Genomic DNA, 17327 nt, shown 5'->3' on the forward strand with positions numbered 1-17327 from the left:
TCATCAACAGTAAAAAAAACAAAATGAGAAAATAAAGAAATAAGATTATGTACTCCTACGCACTACGCACAAACATAAAATAACACCATGCTTCCCCGGCAACGGCGCCATTTCGGCGAGGTTTTTATGAACGACAAGCGCGAATTCGGACCAAGTTATATGGAAAGATAACTGAACCGGTTGGATCAGTTAGCAAATGTCGTTGCCACTTGATCAAGTCGATCTCGCTTTCGTTCATTTACCCACCAAAGTAATTTATAACTCCCAATTTTGCACTACTTCAACAGTAAAGCGGCAAGTTCGGGGTCGATTCCACATAGAAGTTAGTGTATCAAGTGTGTGAAAGTGAACAGGGGGTTGGCGGGAAACTTAAGACTACGCCGACAGATAACAAGTATTCTGCAACGCTTCTTCAGTCGCCCTTTCTAACTAAACATTACTTTATCTAAGCTAAGCTAAGCTATTCTAGAGAACTAAGCTAAACTAGGTGGAAAGTAAAGGATCAGATGTTTTTCATGTGGTGGCACATTCTCTATTTATAGGCTCGGTACGACCTCCAGCTGGATAACTATCTTGGTAGTGAATATTCGCTCATGCTGAGAGTGAGCGACTCATTGATTGCTACAAGCTCTTCTTCTAGAACGACGACGCTTTTCAGTACCAAATTCGTGACTCAGCTCCGTCCTTGCGTCTCATATATCAGCACGTGTCTCCTTCTAGAACGTTGTCATTGATAACAGAATGTTGTGCATCATCCTGCTCATAGCCTCGCGTGTCCTTCTTCTGACATCCAGTGGTCCCCTCCTTAAATGCTTGATTACTCCCCTTGATCAACTTCCCCCGAAATCTGACCTTTTTCGCCTATTGTACTCGCTTGATCAGTTTGGTCTAGTTGCTTTGGTCAAGCGGCATTCCTGCACATTTAACACTTGCTTTGCGCGATAAACCGATCAAGTAGAGTACATTTTACCCTAAACCGATGCATGAAATGAGCCTTATCACCCCCAACATGTCTCATACACAACTCGACATGCCTCTGTCCCTGTGGGATTCAACCCTTACTTCCCATACTAGTCTATAGTATAGTGGGTTAAGGTATTAAAGGCCCTAAGCCCAGAGAATTCGCTAGATCACAAGGTCTAAGAACTCAGAGTATGCTAGGAGTCTCGGTCGTCGGACACACAAATTCCGCGTTCAAAACCCTCAACCCTCTTTACTATGAATTAGTACATGGAAGTAGGGATCGATCTGTTAGGGTTTTGTATACTACAAATCACCTTTCGAGTGAATGGATACTGTAAAACTCTAATTGTTATTTTCCAATAAATGCAACAGATTATTTTTTGTCATAATGTTGTTATGTTTTACGTTTAATGGTTGTTTATTGGATTTTTAAATATATAAGCAAACGTAACAAAGTCTAAGTCTTTGTTTTAGTAGACCGGTTGTGGGCGTCGTCCAATTAAAGGTAACACGGTCAGTTCTTAACAAAGAAAAATAAGAATTTCACAACCTAGATAGGCCTAGACTACCTATCGCGAAAGGTTGCAATGTCAGTCCGATTATTTCTAAACCTTACTGAAATAAGATGACGTTGGTGTGGTATAGCACTGAATGGATCTAACAGCAAGACGAGTCTTTATGCTATCTACCGAAAGACGAGGTCTTGATAATTAATTTCTTAATCAATGTACGTTAGCATTGGGCATACGATTTTGAGTATCTACTACTTTGACTTACCAAAGGTGCGGGTTTTTCGTCACCCAACGATCCAGGTATATTGGGTAGTGGTGATTATTTTCTAGCGGTGCTAGGATTGCTATTACGTTGAATCGTGCGCGAGGAGAGTCTCGTTTGATAACATCCACAAGAGGAGCTCGAAACAAGGTTTTATTATTCAGAACCTAGCTAGTTAGAGTTTAATTACTCTATGAATAATAAATAAGAGTTTCTTGCTAAGTCCACTCTTGGAATTAAAATATATTAATTAATTAAGTCTATAGCAGACAATAATTAATTAATGGATGTTTCTATCTTAAGCGCGGGAAATAAATTAAATGCAATTAAAGGAAACCCGGAATACTTGTAATTTCGGATTTGGAAGGAAGTACAATATTACTTCTGTAGTGGCTGCTTATAATATTCCAATATAAGCTTATATTAAATTGTGGGTTCAATTTACTTAGTAAAAAGCTAATTGGGTGAGGCCTGATCCAAATTCTTCCTTAGATCTCTGACTGGACCCAATATGTGACTTATATAAATAGGAGAATAAAGGAGACATAAAAATATACTTTTGTCTATCAAAATTTTCGTCCCCCTCTAGGGAGAGAGAGTTTGAAATTTGTGCTTCCTCCGTGAGCAGTTTCTGTCTTCGTTATTCAAGTCCTAGTACGTTGGTGAGATTTTCCCACACAAATATCAGAGTATAGTCCGGGACACCAGTCAGAAGGTCCGACGTCGAGTACTGAAGATCTTCATGTGGAGAAGACGCAAGCTATTGAAAGAGCAGGTTTGTGTCAGGTGTCGTGTCAAGCGCAGGATGTATCCTACTGATCAGGATGGAACCCCAGCTATGCCTGAACCTGGTATCAATAATTCCTCAACCCACTTCTACTGACTAGTATAGTGGACGTAAGGGCCGAATCCCACAGAGATGAATGCGCTTTGGGTATTGTGGTGCAATTTTGGAAAGGTTTGGTTAGCTACCACGCTTTGGGTTGAGACTTGTAACGCCCCACTTTTCGAACTCTAAAGTACTGGTTTTAATGCTATTAATTTTGTGAAGTCCGTGAATTAATTGTCGGTAATTTAATTGGTGAATTAATTGTTGTTGGACTAGAAGTTGGGAAATAAAATATATTGCGAATATAAATAATTCCTTTCCGTGAGGAATATTTATAGGACTCAATTCCGTGTTGGATCTGATAAATTAAATAATTAATATAAAAGTCCAGTCCGTGATAAATAAATTGCGGACTGCGCGATTTAAAATAAAATACAATGGGCTGTGAATTAAACTAAACTAATTAAAATAAAATATCATTGGTTTCAATTATAATTAAAGATTCTGCGCAGATTTTCCTCCTCCGTGAAAAGATATTCCTCTTCCGTAATCTGCAAATAAAATACCAAATAAATTCAATTAAATCAAAAACAAGAAAAAAAAAGAGAAATTCGAATCCTCCCTCTAATCCCACGACTAAACCCACTCTCTTCCCCCTAAAATCTCTCCCACATCCAAACCACCCATCCCTCTAATTTAATCACCAAATCTATTCATTTTGCATATTCTACACGTCCTCTGCAGCAAGAACCTCTTCAAATTTCAATTCAAGGTAATCAACTTCATCAATTCGTTTTGTAGACTCCTCAATGTTGTTCGAAATCAACATCTGTAATCTCTGTTGACAGAAACCACATCCGGAGGAACCTCTTTGTTCACCCAACACAATTTTCATTCCAATTCAACTGCAGGAAGAAGGTAAAAAAAATTCCTTTTAAATTTGAACTCCATACACATCAAACACACGCTTACTTTCTGCATTCACCCATGACTGCCATCTTAAACTCTCGCAAATTATACGAACAAACTTCCATCAACAATCAAACACCCTCATTGTGTAATTGAAAATTAAGAACGAAAGAAACGTTTTTGGAATGAGAACTTATCTTTCGGGGTCTTGCGGGGCTGAACGGGTTGGTTCCGGGATGTTTTGGGGCTGTTCGGAGGGAATCGGGACTGTTTCGGGGTGGTTTCGGGGCTGCACGACCACCGACGGAGCGGCGGCAGCAGCAGCCTGACCCGGCGGCACCCCCCGGCAGCAGCGGCGACACCTCCCGGCAGCAGCGGCGGCATCTCCCGGCAGCGACGGCAGCAGCAGCGACGGCAGACGGATTTGGCGGCGACGGAGCAACGGCTGTCCGACGGATCGACGGCCGGATTTCCCCCGCTCCGACGACACTGTGGTGGCCGCAACTTGTCTTCCCGGTGAGCAGCGGCCGACGGCGTGGAGTGAATCGGAGCAGGCGACGAACGGATTGGGGGGGGGGGGTTCCTTCCGTTTTGGTCGAGAGTGAGAGAAGAAGAGAGATAGGGAGAGAGAAAGAAAGAGGCGTGGAGAAGGAAGGTGAAGTTTGGGCTTTTGTTTCTTTTAAATGACTTGGGCCTTCATTGAATAAAATTGGGCCTCATTAATTAGAAGTGGGTGGATTAATTAAATTGATGGGCTCCTTTTTAATTGTTGGGTTTATTTTGGTAATTGGAGATACAAGGTGATAAAATAATTAAGTTTTGGGCCGATAATTAATTGGGGCGAACTTTTAAATAAATCCATGAATTGATAATTAAATTAAATGTGGGGACTTATTTAATTAATTTCGGAATATTTCAACGAGTGAATAATTATATCCTAAGTCCGAAATAAATATAGTTCGAGGGAAAGTTGTTGCGATAATTAATTACACCTTTTATAATTTTGGGGATTTTATTTCGATATCATTAAGAAAATACGAGGAGCCAACGGTGGAAATTGGGAGTGTAAGCGGCCGTCGAACAATCGAAAACCGAGATAAATCGAGATAAAAGACTTGTTTAGGATGCATGCATTTTTAGTTATTTGTTTAAAACAATGTGTTGATTTATCTATTATATAAATTGTTAAAGGTGAATCATCGCAAGGGAATCGTGATCGCAAAGGAAAGAACGTAATTTCAAATTAAGCACTCGAGGTGGGCTTTCTTTTACTAAACTCTTTTACGTTTTCAAAAGTATGATTATGGTGGGATAAGGGTGGTTTAAATTGTTATGTCATGCCATGTTTGTTTTGATGATGAGATTGTTGCCTGATGCCTAGTTTGTGAGTTCGCTCCATTAGGCTATAGGGCTATGTTGAGATTGTTGCCTGATGCCTAGTTTGTGAGTTCGCTCCATTAGGCTATAGGGCTATGTTAAACGAATTCGGGTCTGAGTAGGGCCGCAAACCCTATCAGGCTAGTGTACACAGGTGAGATCGTGAGCCGTCCTTGCTAGTCGGCCGGTCTCGTGGGCGAATAGTGTGGCCACACTTTCGTCGCACCATGGAAAGAGGATGTGATTAAATGATGGAAAGAGGATGTGATTGAATGATTGATGAGAAAGTGGGGAGATTGTTTTGACTGGCCAGTCTATGAAATTGTTTGTGATACTCGATGATATTTCTTTTCTAAATGTAAAACTCGAGTTCACTATGGTATGGATGACATAACTTTCATCAAATGTTTTCGGCATAAGCCCACTGAGTATATTAAGTACTCAGTCCTGCATGTGTTTTCCCTATGTGCAGGTTGAGCGGCGACGAGCAGTTGGTGGTGTTGAGCAATTTAAAATTGAAGCATGGTTGGTTAGTTGTGAACTACGAGTGTCGTTGTGTCTCCACACATGACGTCACTCTTTCTCTTGAACGCTTCCGCTGAGACATTGTCTTTACTCACCATTCTTTTAGCGTTGAACCTAATTATTTGGATAACGTCGACCTCTTGGCCCTTTGTTGTTAAATATTAATTATTGGTCAAACTCTTTATTAAAACCCTAGTTCTCTTAGTCTATTTATTAAATTCTTTTAATCACGATCGCCCGTATTTATTAACCCTAAAGGGCGGTCGTGACAGTTTGGTATCAGAGCCTCAGTTTCTTTCCGCTCTGGACCCAAGAGTCTTTTGAGTTAAAATCTACCCTTGTATTGATAGACTAAAGTGTTGAACGTCGAAGGCTCAACACCACAACTCGTCACGCCCAACCGCGAAGAAAGAGGTAATATATTTTAGTGAGAAAAACTTTTATGAGAAAGCTTTGGAGGAAGGAAGATGAGAAAAATTTTGAGAAAGAGAAGAGAAAATTTTAATAAGAACGAGGAAGTAGAATCATTCCATGAGGGATCGATTTCAAGTTGAGAAGAGTATTTGCTGATGCTTGAAAAAAAAAGCAAAAAAAAAAAGCAAGTTGTGAAGAGGAACGATGGATTGTTTGTTTTACATGAAAGATGAAAGTGGATGATCAAGTATGAGTCAAAACTTTTACTCTAAGGTTGAAAGTGAGATGTGAAAGTTTGAGAAAAGTGTGAGAGGTTGAAGAAAAATTTATTTCAAAAATTTTAAATGTTAATGTAAAGTGTGAAAGTGATTTGCTTTGAGAGGTGAAAATGTTGTGTGTGATAATACTTGTTTATCTGGAGGATGCACGACTTTTAATGCGATGATGAAATGAGTTGTGAACTTAGAGTGCCCAAGATGTATGCCTAGATGACTGTGCGAACTATAGTTCTAAGTTGAAAACTTACCTATTGCTTTTCTGAGCAATGAAAAATGAACGAGAATCTGAAAGTTGGGGCGAACCCCTATTTTGTCAAGATACGAGGAAAGTAGATCAAGAGTGGGGATGGAGGTCGGTGGACCATGGATTTTTTTTTTCTATTTCTTGGAATGACGCAAATTGTTGGAGCAAGCTTATTGTGTGAAACATGTATTAATTGATGGTCTATTGGCGTTGAAGTATGAAGTATATTATGAAATTGTTGGTGGGAGTGAAATATGACGCTATGAACTTTGTATGCGAACATAGAGTGCCTAAGAAGTATGTTAAATTGAACAACATCGAATTCAGTTGTTGACAACTGCAATATCACTTTTCCGAGTGATAGGACAAATGGGAATATGTGGTGTGAACTCGAACTTTATTGAATGATTACAAATTCAGTATTGTTTTTCCCTGAATGACAAGAACAAGGAGAATGCGAAAATACGTAGTATATGATAAGTAGTTTAAGAAAAGAAGAAGTGCAAATTGAAGAGATGTTCCAAACGAGAAAATGTTCGAGGCAAGAAAAGATGCGAAATGAGGTAACCCTACAACGGAGGTAGAGAGCATACCTGCGATCTAATAAGATAAATCCAATCATATGTCAAAAGTGGCGATGCGACGAAAATGACTGTTAAAGCATGTTGAGAGCGCGTGTATGCCTACAACGTTTCAAGAGAATGAATGTTATCACGTGCAATGAATATTATGAAGATATGGCTTTCGACTACTGATATTAGTTGTAACGACATGATGAATCTCAACTTGGAGTCCAAGGTTTCTTAGAACGATGTTACCATGTGCAGGCTCGCGAAAATGGACTACGGAGTGCGACCTTCGTAGCTAGAATGAATGATTTTAAATCAACAGTACTTACTTGGATTCTAAACTCTTTTTGATATATATTGAATAACCTGAACCCTTGTCTATTTAAACACCTTGGTTGACTCATGCTTTGCGAGTAATGCCCATTGTTTTTTTTCCCCTATATCGAGTCATGACTTATATCTAGTTCTTGAAAATTTGGGCTTGCCTTTGTAACTTTGACATCTTGATTAGTAGTCTTCTTTGATTCATCTTAAAGTTGTTTGCAGTTATGACCTTCAGTATGATTATATCTCCCATATATGTATCTTCAAAGGGTGGAATATTCTTCTTGGAACTTTTGTACACCTTTTTATTTCGTAACTATGCATGCGGCAAATTCTTTCGTGCAGAAGTGAAATCCTTTTTAGCTCAGTTTCACTACACATATTGTTTCATGCGCAATTATTTTTCTTTCTGCAACACCAAGTTAAGGCTATCGTGTTCTATTTTTCCTTAACGTGTTTGATAAAGCTGATTTTCCTAAAATGTTCACTTCACGTTGGTTGCAAACCTGTGAATCCATTGATGTGATATCGTTATTCCATATTTTAATCTTCGTTGAACCATGATTACTGTTGCTTCATGGAAACTGCCTACCTTTCTAAATCCTCATGCAACTGATCATTTCTGGCCATGACATGTTTGGGACATTATCCATTGCCGTATGGACCTTTCAAAATTGATCGGACAACTGAATTACCTTTTTGGTAGCCTACTACGGGAATTGAGATCTATTTCAGTCTCATCCTATTTTCATGACCTATCTTATGTTCTTTCAAACTTTGTTGGGATAATCCAAACCAATTGTTGTGAGTTAGTGTGGAGATTCAAAGGAAAAGAGCTGAAATTGTAATTCTTGTTTCCTTGAGTGATTTTGTAAACTCTTCCAATTTAAAGAAGTTTTAGCAGTGTTGTTATAATTTGAAATCAGTCCATATCCAAGTTAAGACTGTTTGATTAAATTTTGAGTTCTTGATACATATTCGGAGTTCTTGATGCAACATTGTTGGGAAAGGCAAAAGCTCGATTTTTTTTTTTTTTAGATATGCATGGGAAATAAGTTTTATAGATCGGCACGCACTGAAATGATATACCAACCAGAAGTGTAGACATGACCAATAGAATGGGACGAGGAATATTTCGCATTTACGAACTGCTTGTAACGAGCTAGAAATAGAATGTCGTGTTATGTACATAGATAATGAGAGAAAAAAAAATGTTAAGAAAAATTTTAGGCACATGGGCCTGATCGTCTTGTACGGTATAGAGATCTAAGGTGAAAATAGTTGATCGATCGATACGAGGATGATGAATAAAACTAAGTGAGCAACGAGGAATGGAGTATTTAAAAATACGACAATTGCCGAGAAAATAAGAGTATGTTAACAAGGTGACACCATCAACAAGGAGAGAAACATTCGAGTCAAGATATGTCGAGTAGGAAAGGAATCGAAAGAAAGAACGCATGGTATCCCCACCACCTCCTCAACCAAAGTAGAGAATTAGGAACATTATTATAAGAATTTTTCGCATAGGAAGAAAATGAAGGGAATGTTGGAAGAAGTTTTCAGTGATATGTTCACATCTTGATGAAGTAGACCGAAAGTGAAAATGGCGAAATAAGTTTGGCTTTATTATACACAGGAGATTAGGACCGTTAAGAAAAGTCATGTTGGATTACCTTTCCTGATAGATAGACAGTCGTATATTACAATTGACTGGAGCCATGATAAACCCTAAATATCTAGGACAACATACAAAATGATGACTAAGGAGTTGGAAGAACTAAAAATGCAACTGCAAGAACTGTAAAACCTGGGTTTCATCAAATTCAGTGTACCACCTCGGGGTGCACCAATGCTATTTTTGAAGAATGGCAGAACGCTGAGTGTGTGCATAAATTTTTGAGGGAAGAACGAGATGACACTTTAGAACATGTTTCCACTAACGGGAATAGATGATGCGTTTGATCAGCTTCGAGGAGTTTGTGTCTTTGTGAAAACGGAATTGACATCTGAATACCATCAAATGGAGTCCGACAAGATGTATCCAAGACGGTTTTCCGAACTAGATATGGTCATTATGAGTTTATAGTGATGCATTTCGGATTAACAAATGTCCCGGCTGTATATATGGACCTTATGAATCGTGTGTTTCATCCATACTTGGACAAGTTCGTCTTACTCTTCATAAACGATGTCCTTATCTACTCAAAGAACAAAGAGGAACATGAAGAACATTTGAGGACTGCCTTAGATACGTTGGAGGCCGAGAAACTCTTCGCCAAGTTCAATACGTATGAGTTTTGGCTCAAAGAAGTGAATTTCCTTGGGCACATAGTGAGCACAGATGGAATTCGAGTAGACCCCGTAAAGGTGGAAGTTGTACAGAAATGGAAAACACCAACCACACCTAACGAAATTCGGAGTTTCCTAGGACTGGCGGAATATTATAGGAGATTCATCGAGGGATTTTTAAGATAGCAAGGCCAATGACTCAACAACTAAAGAACGGGGTAAAAGTCAATTGGACCCCAGACTGTGGGGCAAGTTTTCCACTACTGAAGGAAAAGCTAACTAGTGCACCGATTCTAGCTGTGCCAGAACCTGGAGTGAACTACGTGGTATACACATGCGCTTCGAAGGTGGGACTTGAATGTGTTGATGCAGAACAACAAAGTGATTGCTTATGCATCACGACAATTGAGGCCATACGAGTTGAACTATCCAACCCACGACTTGGAGTTAGCAGCGGTAGTACACGCCTTAAAGATTTGGAGACATAATCTCTACGGAGTTCGAAGTGAGATCTTTACGGATCACAAAAGCCTGAAGTATTTCTTCGAGCAGAAAGATTTGAATATGCGGCAACGAAGGTGGCTCGAAGTGGTGAAGGATAACGATCGTGGCATCAACTACCACCCTGGAAAACAGATGTAGTGGCGGATGCTTTGAGCCGGAAAGATCATTCTCAACTGGCCACTTTTCTCACCAAAGAGGAAAGTCTGATACGCGAATTCAGCAAGATGTGTTTGGAAGTGGTAAGAGCACCTGAAACAGTGGAAGCACGAATCGCCACCTTAGCCGTTGAACCGGATCTGAGGTCGAGAATTATTGAAGCACAACGGATGGATGCAAAGTTGGAAGAGATTCGTGTAGAAGTACGAACTGGTGAATCTGAGAATTTTAGTGAAGAAGGCGACAATGCCCTTACTTTTGAAGGAAGATTATGCATGCCGGATAGCGAGGAGCTCAAAAATGAGGTTATGAGTGAAGCGCATGAAACTCCTTACACCGCCCACCCAGGAAGTACGAAAATGTATCAAGATTTGAAGAAATCCTTTTGGTGGAGTGGTATGAAGAGGGACATAGCATCATTTGTCGAAAGATGCCTAGTCTGCCAGCAAGTGAAGATTCTACATCAACGACCTTATGGGAAGCTACAACCACTAGAAATTCCTGAGTGGAAATGGGAGCACATCGCAATGGATTTTGTGACGGGATTGCCAAGGACGCTGAGAGGGAACACCGCCATTTGGGTAGTCATAGATCGTCTCACTAAGAGCGCACACTTCATTCCGATTCTTGTAAGCTATGGGTCCAACAAACTGGCTCAAATCTACATAAGGGAGATAGTTCGATTGCATGGAGTCCCAGTGACTATCACGTCCGACCGTGACCCAAAATTCACCTCAAGATTTTGGATGAGTCTACAGAAAGAGCTTGGAACCAAATTGAATTTCAGTACAGCGTTTCACCCGCAAACCGATGGACAATCCGAAAGAACGATCCAAACTCTCGAGGATATGTTGAGAGCCGTGGTACTCGACCGAGGGGGAAGTTGGGAGGCACCACTACCACTGATCGAGTTTGCCTACAACAACAGTTTTCAGGCAACGATAAACATGGCACCGTACGAGGCATTGTATGGAAGAAAGAGTAGATCACCGCTCTACTGGGATGAAGTTTGCGAGAGAAGAGTACTCGGACCCGATGTAGTTGAAGAGATGGTGGGAAACGTTCGGCAAATTCGTGAGAGGATAAAAGAAGCTCAAGACAGACAGAAATCATACGCGGATGTCCGACGAACCGACTTACGATTTCAAGCTGGCGATAAAGTTTTCTTGAAGGTATCTCCGTCAAAAGAGATAACACGATTTGGTGTCAAGGGCAAATTGAAGCCGCGATTCATTGGGCCTTATGAAATTTTTGAAGGAGTGGGCCCTGTTGCATATCGATTGGCGCTACCACCAAACCTTGGAAATGTGCACAACGTTTTCCATGTGTCGCAGTTACGAAAATACATGTTCGACCCAAAGCACGTGATCCATTTTGAGGAAGTCGCGTTGAATCCAGACTTGAGCTATGAAGAGAGACCCCAATCCATCTTGGACCGAAAGATCCAAGTTGTGAGAAATAAAAATGTTGTTTGTGTGAAAGTACTATGGGAAAATCATGGGCATGAAGAAGCCACGTGGGAGAATGAGGATAAAATGATGGAATTGTACCCAGAACTCTTTTCTTGGGGGTAGCAAATTTCGGGACGAAATTTCTGTTAAGGGTGGTAGGATGTAACGCCCCACTTTTCGAACTCTAAAGTACTGGTTTTAATGCTATTAATTTTGTGAAGTCCGTGAATTAATTGTCGGTAATTTAATTGGTGAATTAATTGTTGTTGGACTAGAAGTTGGGAAATAAAATATATTGCGAATATAAATAATTCCTTTCCGTGAGGAATATTTATAGGACTCAATTCCGTGTTGGATCCGATAAATTAAATAATTAATATAAAAGTCCAGTCCGTGATAAATAAATTGCGGACTGCGCGATTTAAAATAAAATACAATGGCATGTGAATTAAACTAAACTAATTAAAATAAAATATCCTTGGTTTCAATTATAATTAAAGATTCTGCGCAGATTTTCCTCCTCCGTGAAAAGATATTCCTCTTCCGTAATCTGCAAATAAAATACCAAATAAATTCAATTAAATCAAAAACAAGAAAAAAAAAGAGAAATTCGAATCCTCCCTCTAATCCCACGACTAAACCCACTCTCTTCCCCCTAAAATCTCTCCCACATCCAAACCACCCATCCCTCTAATTTAATCACCAAATCTATTCATTTTGCATATTCTACACGTCCTCTGCAGCAAGAACCTCTTCAAATTTCAATTCAAGGTAATCAACTTCATCAATTCGTTTTGTAGACTCCTCAATGTTGTTCGAAATCAACATCTATAATCTCTGTTGACAGAAACCACATCCGGAGGAACCTCTTTGTTCACCCAACACAATTTTCATTCCAATTCAACTGCAGGAAGAAGGTAAAAAAAATTCCTTTTAAATTTGAACTCCATACACATCAAACACACGCTTACTTTCTGCATTCACCCATGACTGCCATCTTAAACTCTCGCAAATTATACGAACAAACTTCCATCAACAATCAAACACCCTCATTGTGTAATTGAAAATTAAGAACGAAAGAAACGTTTTTGGAATGAGAACTTATCTTTCGGGGTCTTGCGGGGCTGAACGGGTTGGTTCCGGGATGTTTTGGGGCTGTTCGGAGGGAATCGGGACTGTTTCGGGGTGGTTTCGGGGCTGCACGACCACCGACGGAGCGGCGGCAGCAGCAGCCTGACCCGGCGGCACCCCCCGGCAGCAGCGGCGACACCTCCCGGCAGCAGCGGCGGCATCTCCCGGCAGCGACGGCAGCAGCAGCGACGGCAGACGGATTTGGCGGCGACGGAGCAACGGCTGTCCGACGGATCGACGGCCGGATTTCCCCCGCTCCGACGACACTGTGGCGGCCGCAACTTGTCTTCCCGGTGAGCAGCGGCCGACGGCGTGGAGTGAATCGGAGCAGGCGACGAACGGATTGGGGGGGGGGTTCCTTCCGTTTTGGTCGAGAGTGAGAGAAGAAGAGAGATAGGGAGAGAGAAAGAAAGAGGCGTGGAGAAGGAAGGTGAAGTTTGGGCTTTTGTTTCTTTTAAATGACTTGGGCCTTCATTGAATAAAATTGGGCCTCATTAATTAGAAGTGGGTGAATTAATTAAATTGATGGGCTCCTTTTTAATTGTTGGGTTTATTTTGGTAATTGGAGATACAAGGTGATGAAATAATTAAGTTTTGGGCCGATAATTAATTGGGGCGAACTTTTAAATAAATCCTTGAATTGATAATTAAATTAAATTTGGGGACTTATTTAATTAATTTCGGAATATTTCAACGAGTGAATAATTATATCCTAAGTCCGAAATAAATATAGTTCGAGGGAAAGTTGTTGCGATAATTAATTACACCTTTTATAATTTTGGGGATTTTATTTCGATATCATTAAGAAAATACGAGGAGCCAACGGTGGAAATTGGGAGTGTAAGTGGCCGTCGAACAATCGAAAACCGAGATAAATCGAGATAAAAGACTTGCTTAGGATGCATGCATTTTTAGTTATTTGTTTAAAACAATGTGTTGATTTATCTATTATATAAATTGTTAAAGGTGAATCATCGCAAGGGAATCGTGATCGCAAAGGAAAGAACGTAATTTCAAATTAAGCACTCGAGGTGGGCTTTCTTTTACTAAACTCTTTTACGTTTTCAAAAGTATGATTATGGTGGGATAAGGGTGGTTTAAATTGTTATGTCATGCCATGTTTGTTTTGATGATGAGATTGTTGCTTGATGCCTAGTTTGTGAGTTCGCTCCATTAGGCTATAGGGCTATGTTGAGATTGTTGCCTGATGCCTAGTTTGTGAGTTCGCTCCATTAGGCTATAGGGCTATGTTAAACGAATTCGGGTCTGAGTAGGGCCGCAAACCCTATCAGGCTAGTGTACACAGGTGAGATCGTGAGCCGTCCTTGCTAGTCGGCCGGTCTCGTGGGCGAATAGTGTGGCCACACTTTCGTCGCACCATGGAAAGAGGATGTGATTAAATGATGGAAAGAGGATGTGATTGAATGATTGATGAGAAAGTGGGGAGATTGTTTTGACTGGCCAGTCTATGAAATTGTTTGTGATACTTGATGATATTTCTTTTCTAAATGTAAAACTCGAGTTCACTATGGTATGGATGACATAACTTTCATCAAATGTTTTCGGCATAAGCCCACTGAGTATATTAAGTACTCAGCCCTGCATGTGTTTTCCCTATGTGCAGGTTGAGCGGCGACGAGCAGTTGGTGGTGTTGAGCAATTTAAAATTGAAGCATGGTTGGTTAGTTGTGAACTACGAGTGTCGTTGTGTCTCCACACATGACGTCACTCTTTCTCTTGAACGCTTCCGCTGAGACATTGTCTTTACTCACCATTCTTTTAGCGTTGAACCTAATTATTTGGATAACGTCGACCTCTTGGCCCTTTGTTGTTAAATATTAATTATTGGTCAAACTCTTTATTAAAACCCTAGTTCTCTTAGTCTATTTATTAAATTCTTTTAATCACGATCGCCCGTATTTATTAGCCCTAAAGGGCGGTCGTGACAAGACTTTACCTAGGTTGGAAAGTGGGGAGCATAGGTTTCAGGAAATATATGGAAAGTACGAGTTTACTATAAAAGGCTAAACGGAATATCAGAGGAAAAGAGGTAGTTAGGAGACTAGGCCTACAGATCTGAAAAGGGACATCTGAAAAGTAAAGAAAAGTAAAGGACAAAAGCAAAAGTAGCTAAAAAGTAAAAGTGGTCCCAAATTTGGAGGTGGACATTGTCTTCTCCAACAAGTATGAACACAAATCAAACAACTCAGATTCCATGAACGAGAAATGCAGAATAACAACTTCACAAGAACAAATCTAATAATTAAAACTCCAAATCAAAAGATTAAACTAACAAAACTGAAATTACACTTATGGGTGACATGCAAGGTGGCAGAAATCACGTAAACCGGACTTTCACACTTAACCATTTCAGATCTAAAATCTAACAATTGTCTAGACTTGCAAACTCAGGCAGATTAACTACAGAAATGAAAACATGCGATTCAACACTGGAAATTACCGTAACTACTGGATCTAAGCTATCTAGGCAGAAAAGAACGAGATCAACAAGAACCGATGCACAAAAACAACTTCATATCATAGAAACGTTTGGATCACAACTAAGACTGCAAAGTAAGCAAATATTGAAAGTGCAACAAATCCAACGTAAGAAAACAAAGTGCGATTAACTAAGAAAGTAAATAAAGATTGTTTTCCACTCCGGGCGATGAAACTGTTAACACTACGGAACGTGCTGACTAGAACGAAAAGATGTGGAACTCCGGCGAACTGATGAGCTTCAGGTGACCATGGCTATCGGCGAGGAACGAGAATATGAAGGATAATGCTGAAGGATTGATCTACCGAAGATTGATTGCTAACTAAGTGTAGGAGTGGATGAACTAATTGATGATCTGTCTCTCTCCAAGTGGCTTCCTTTTATAGGGAGGCCTCTTTTGATTTTTAGGGTAGACTTCAAACATGAAATGACTATTTTGCCCCCTTGCTTGCGGCTGATCTTCCCAGCTATCATTCTTCTCCATCTTGAGCCTTTTTTGGCATGCATACTGGTCAGGATAGCAACATCCTGACGCCCTTCTCACCTGAATTCTCCTAACATTCCCATACTGGCTAGAACACTTCCTTGCACACTTTAGCAACCATTTTGCAGATATATTCCAATTATGCACATTATACTGACCAGTAACCAAGGCCTAGAATATGACTTATCACTATCTTCGATTCTTGATCGAATCAACAAGGTAATTTGGCTAACTCCGTAGTATGCATGTTTTAGGGATTTTATATTCTAAAGCATGATTTTAATTCATGCTATGAGCATGATACATGTGATAATTACGCGAAAAGAGTTTGTCTAAATAATCTGCTAAATAGATCAAATTTATGTGATCAGTAATTGATGCACGCTTCAGCTGTCAACCCCTTTAATTGGTATCAGAACCAGTCTTTGGCTCTGATTATTTGGATTTCGCGAAATTCATGTATGCATGTGTTATTTGATTATGAAGCATGTTCTTGGCGTTTTTGTTTATTTGTTATGCATGTTAAACTCAAGAACTATCGAATCAAAGAACTTGAATTACACGATCGTACGAGACGTGCGATCCGTCGGCACTCGCACCGAGGGGGATCGCACCACGCACGATCGGGAGAGGGTTGTCGATTGAGTGGGAGCCGAGGGATGGCGGTCACGAGGCGACGCATAGACGAGCGTGGGCTTGTGCACGCCGCCGGCCGAGACCGCAAACCAAGCCGGAACCCGCGTCGAGATCAAAACGACGGAAGGTGTGGCACGGCAGTTCGACTGAGAACATGCCGAGGTGCCGAGAACCCTAGGCAGAAGGGTCGAGAGGGATGGCGGCGCTAGCCGAGAGCAGCCGCGCTGTCCCGCGAGCTGCTGGCCGGGAGCGCGCGCCATCCAGAGCATAGGATAGGCCGAGACGGGGTCCGAGCTGGCTGAGAGCACGCGCGCCACCATGCGCTTTGCTGGCCGATGGCTCGAGCCGCCCTACGGAATGCTGGCTGAGACGCGTCGGCACCCGACGGTCGAGACGACCGAGATGGGCACTCGCCGCTGGCCAAGACGCGGCGACACCCGATGGCTCGACGGGCTGAGACGCTGGCGCGCCACCTGCGCGCCGGTGGCCGAGACACTTAAACACATTAACACAACTCAATTGGGCTATATTTTCAACCATCCCTCCCCTTGGGATTAGGTGCAATCCGACCTTAGACAGCCTTGAACTTCTGCCACCCCCCCTTTCCTTCCCAGTCAGTACATCCGCTTGTCAAGATCACCCACACTCTCGTCTTAACACCGGATTCTCTCAGTCGCTCACTCCTCACTGGGGATGTTAGGACTGTATTCTCTCATAGCGCTGAACCACAGATGCTTCGGACTTAGATCTCACGTGCGGCTACTGAAGGTCTTTTAGGCTTGTAACGGGGCTATTGGGTTATAGTGTTTGAGGTGGTTGTTCCTAAGGCTCTAAGGTTCAAAAACCATTACTTTATTGTGATGCGGGGAACTGTGTACGCTCAGGCTTTCGGCTGCCACTTCTGCTTGGCTGGACTTTTTCCGAAGTTGCTTCCCAACTGGTCAGTAGCGTCTTGTGGCTTCGCCAC

General features: G+C 41.2%; 1 long non-coding RNA gene across 1 annotated transcript; it reads left to right on the forward strand.

Annotated features, from left to right (window-relative positions):
- Positions 1-3274: 3274 nt before the first annotated feature.
- On the forward strand, positions 3275-13767 carry LOC121743445. Its single transcript, XR_006038273.1, has 4 exons — positions 3275-3484; positions 12353-12380; positions 12457-12526; positions 13707-13767. It is a non-coding gene; the product is annotated as an uncharacterized LOC121743445 (long non-coding RNA).
- The last annotated feature ends 3560 nt before the right edge of the window (positions 13768-17327 follow it).

The sequence above is a fragment of the Salvia splendens genome, chromosome 8 (assembly GCF_004379255.2).
Source record: "Salvia splendens isolate huo1 chromosome 8, SspV2, whole genome shotgun sequence".
NCBI lineage: Eukaryota > Viridiplantae > Streptophyta > Magnoliopsida > Lamiales > Lamiaceae > Salvia > Salvia splendens.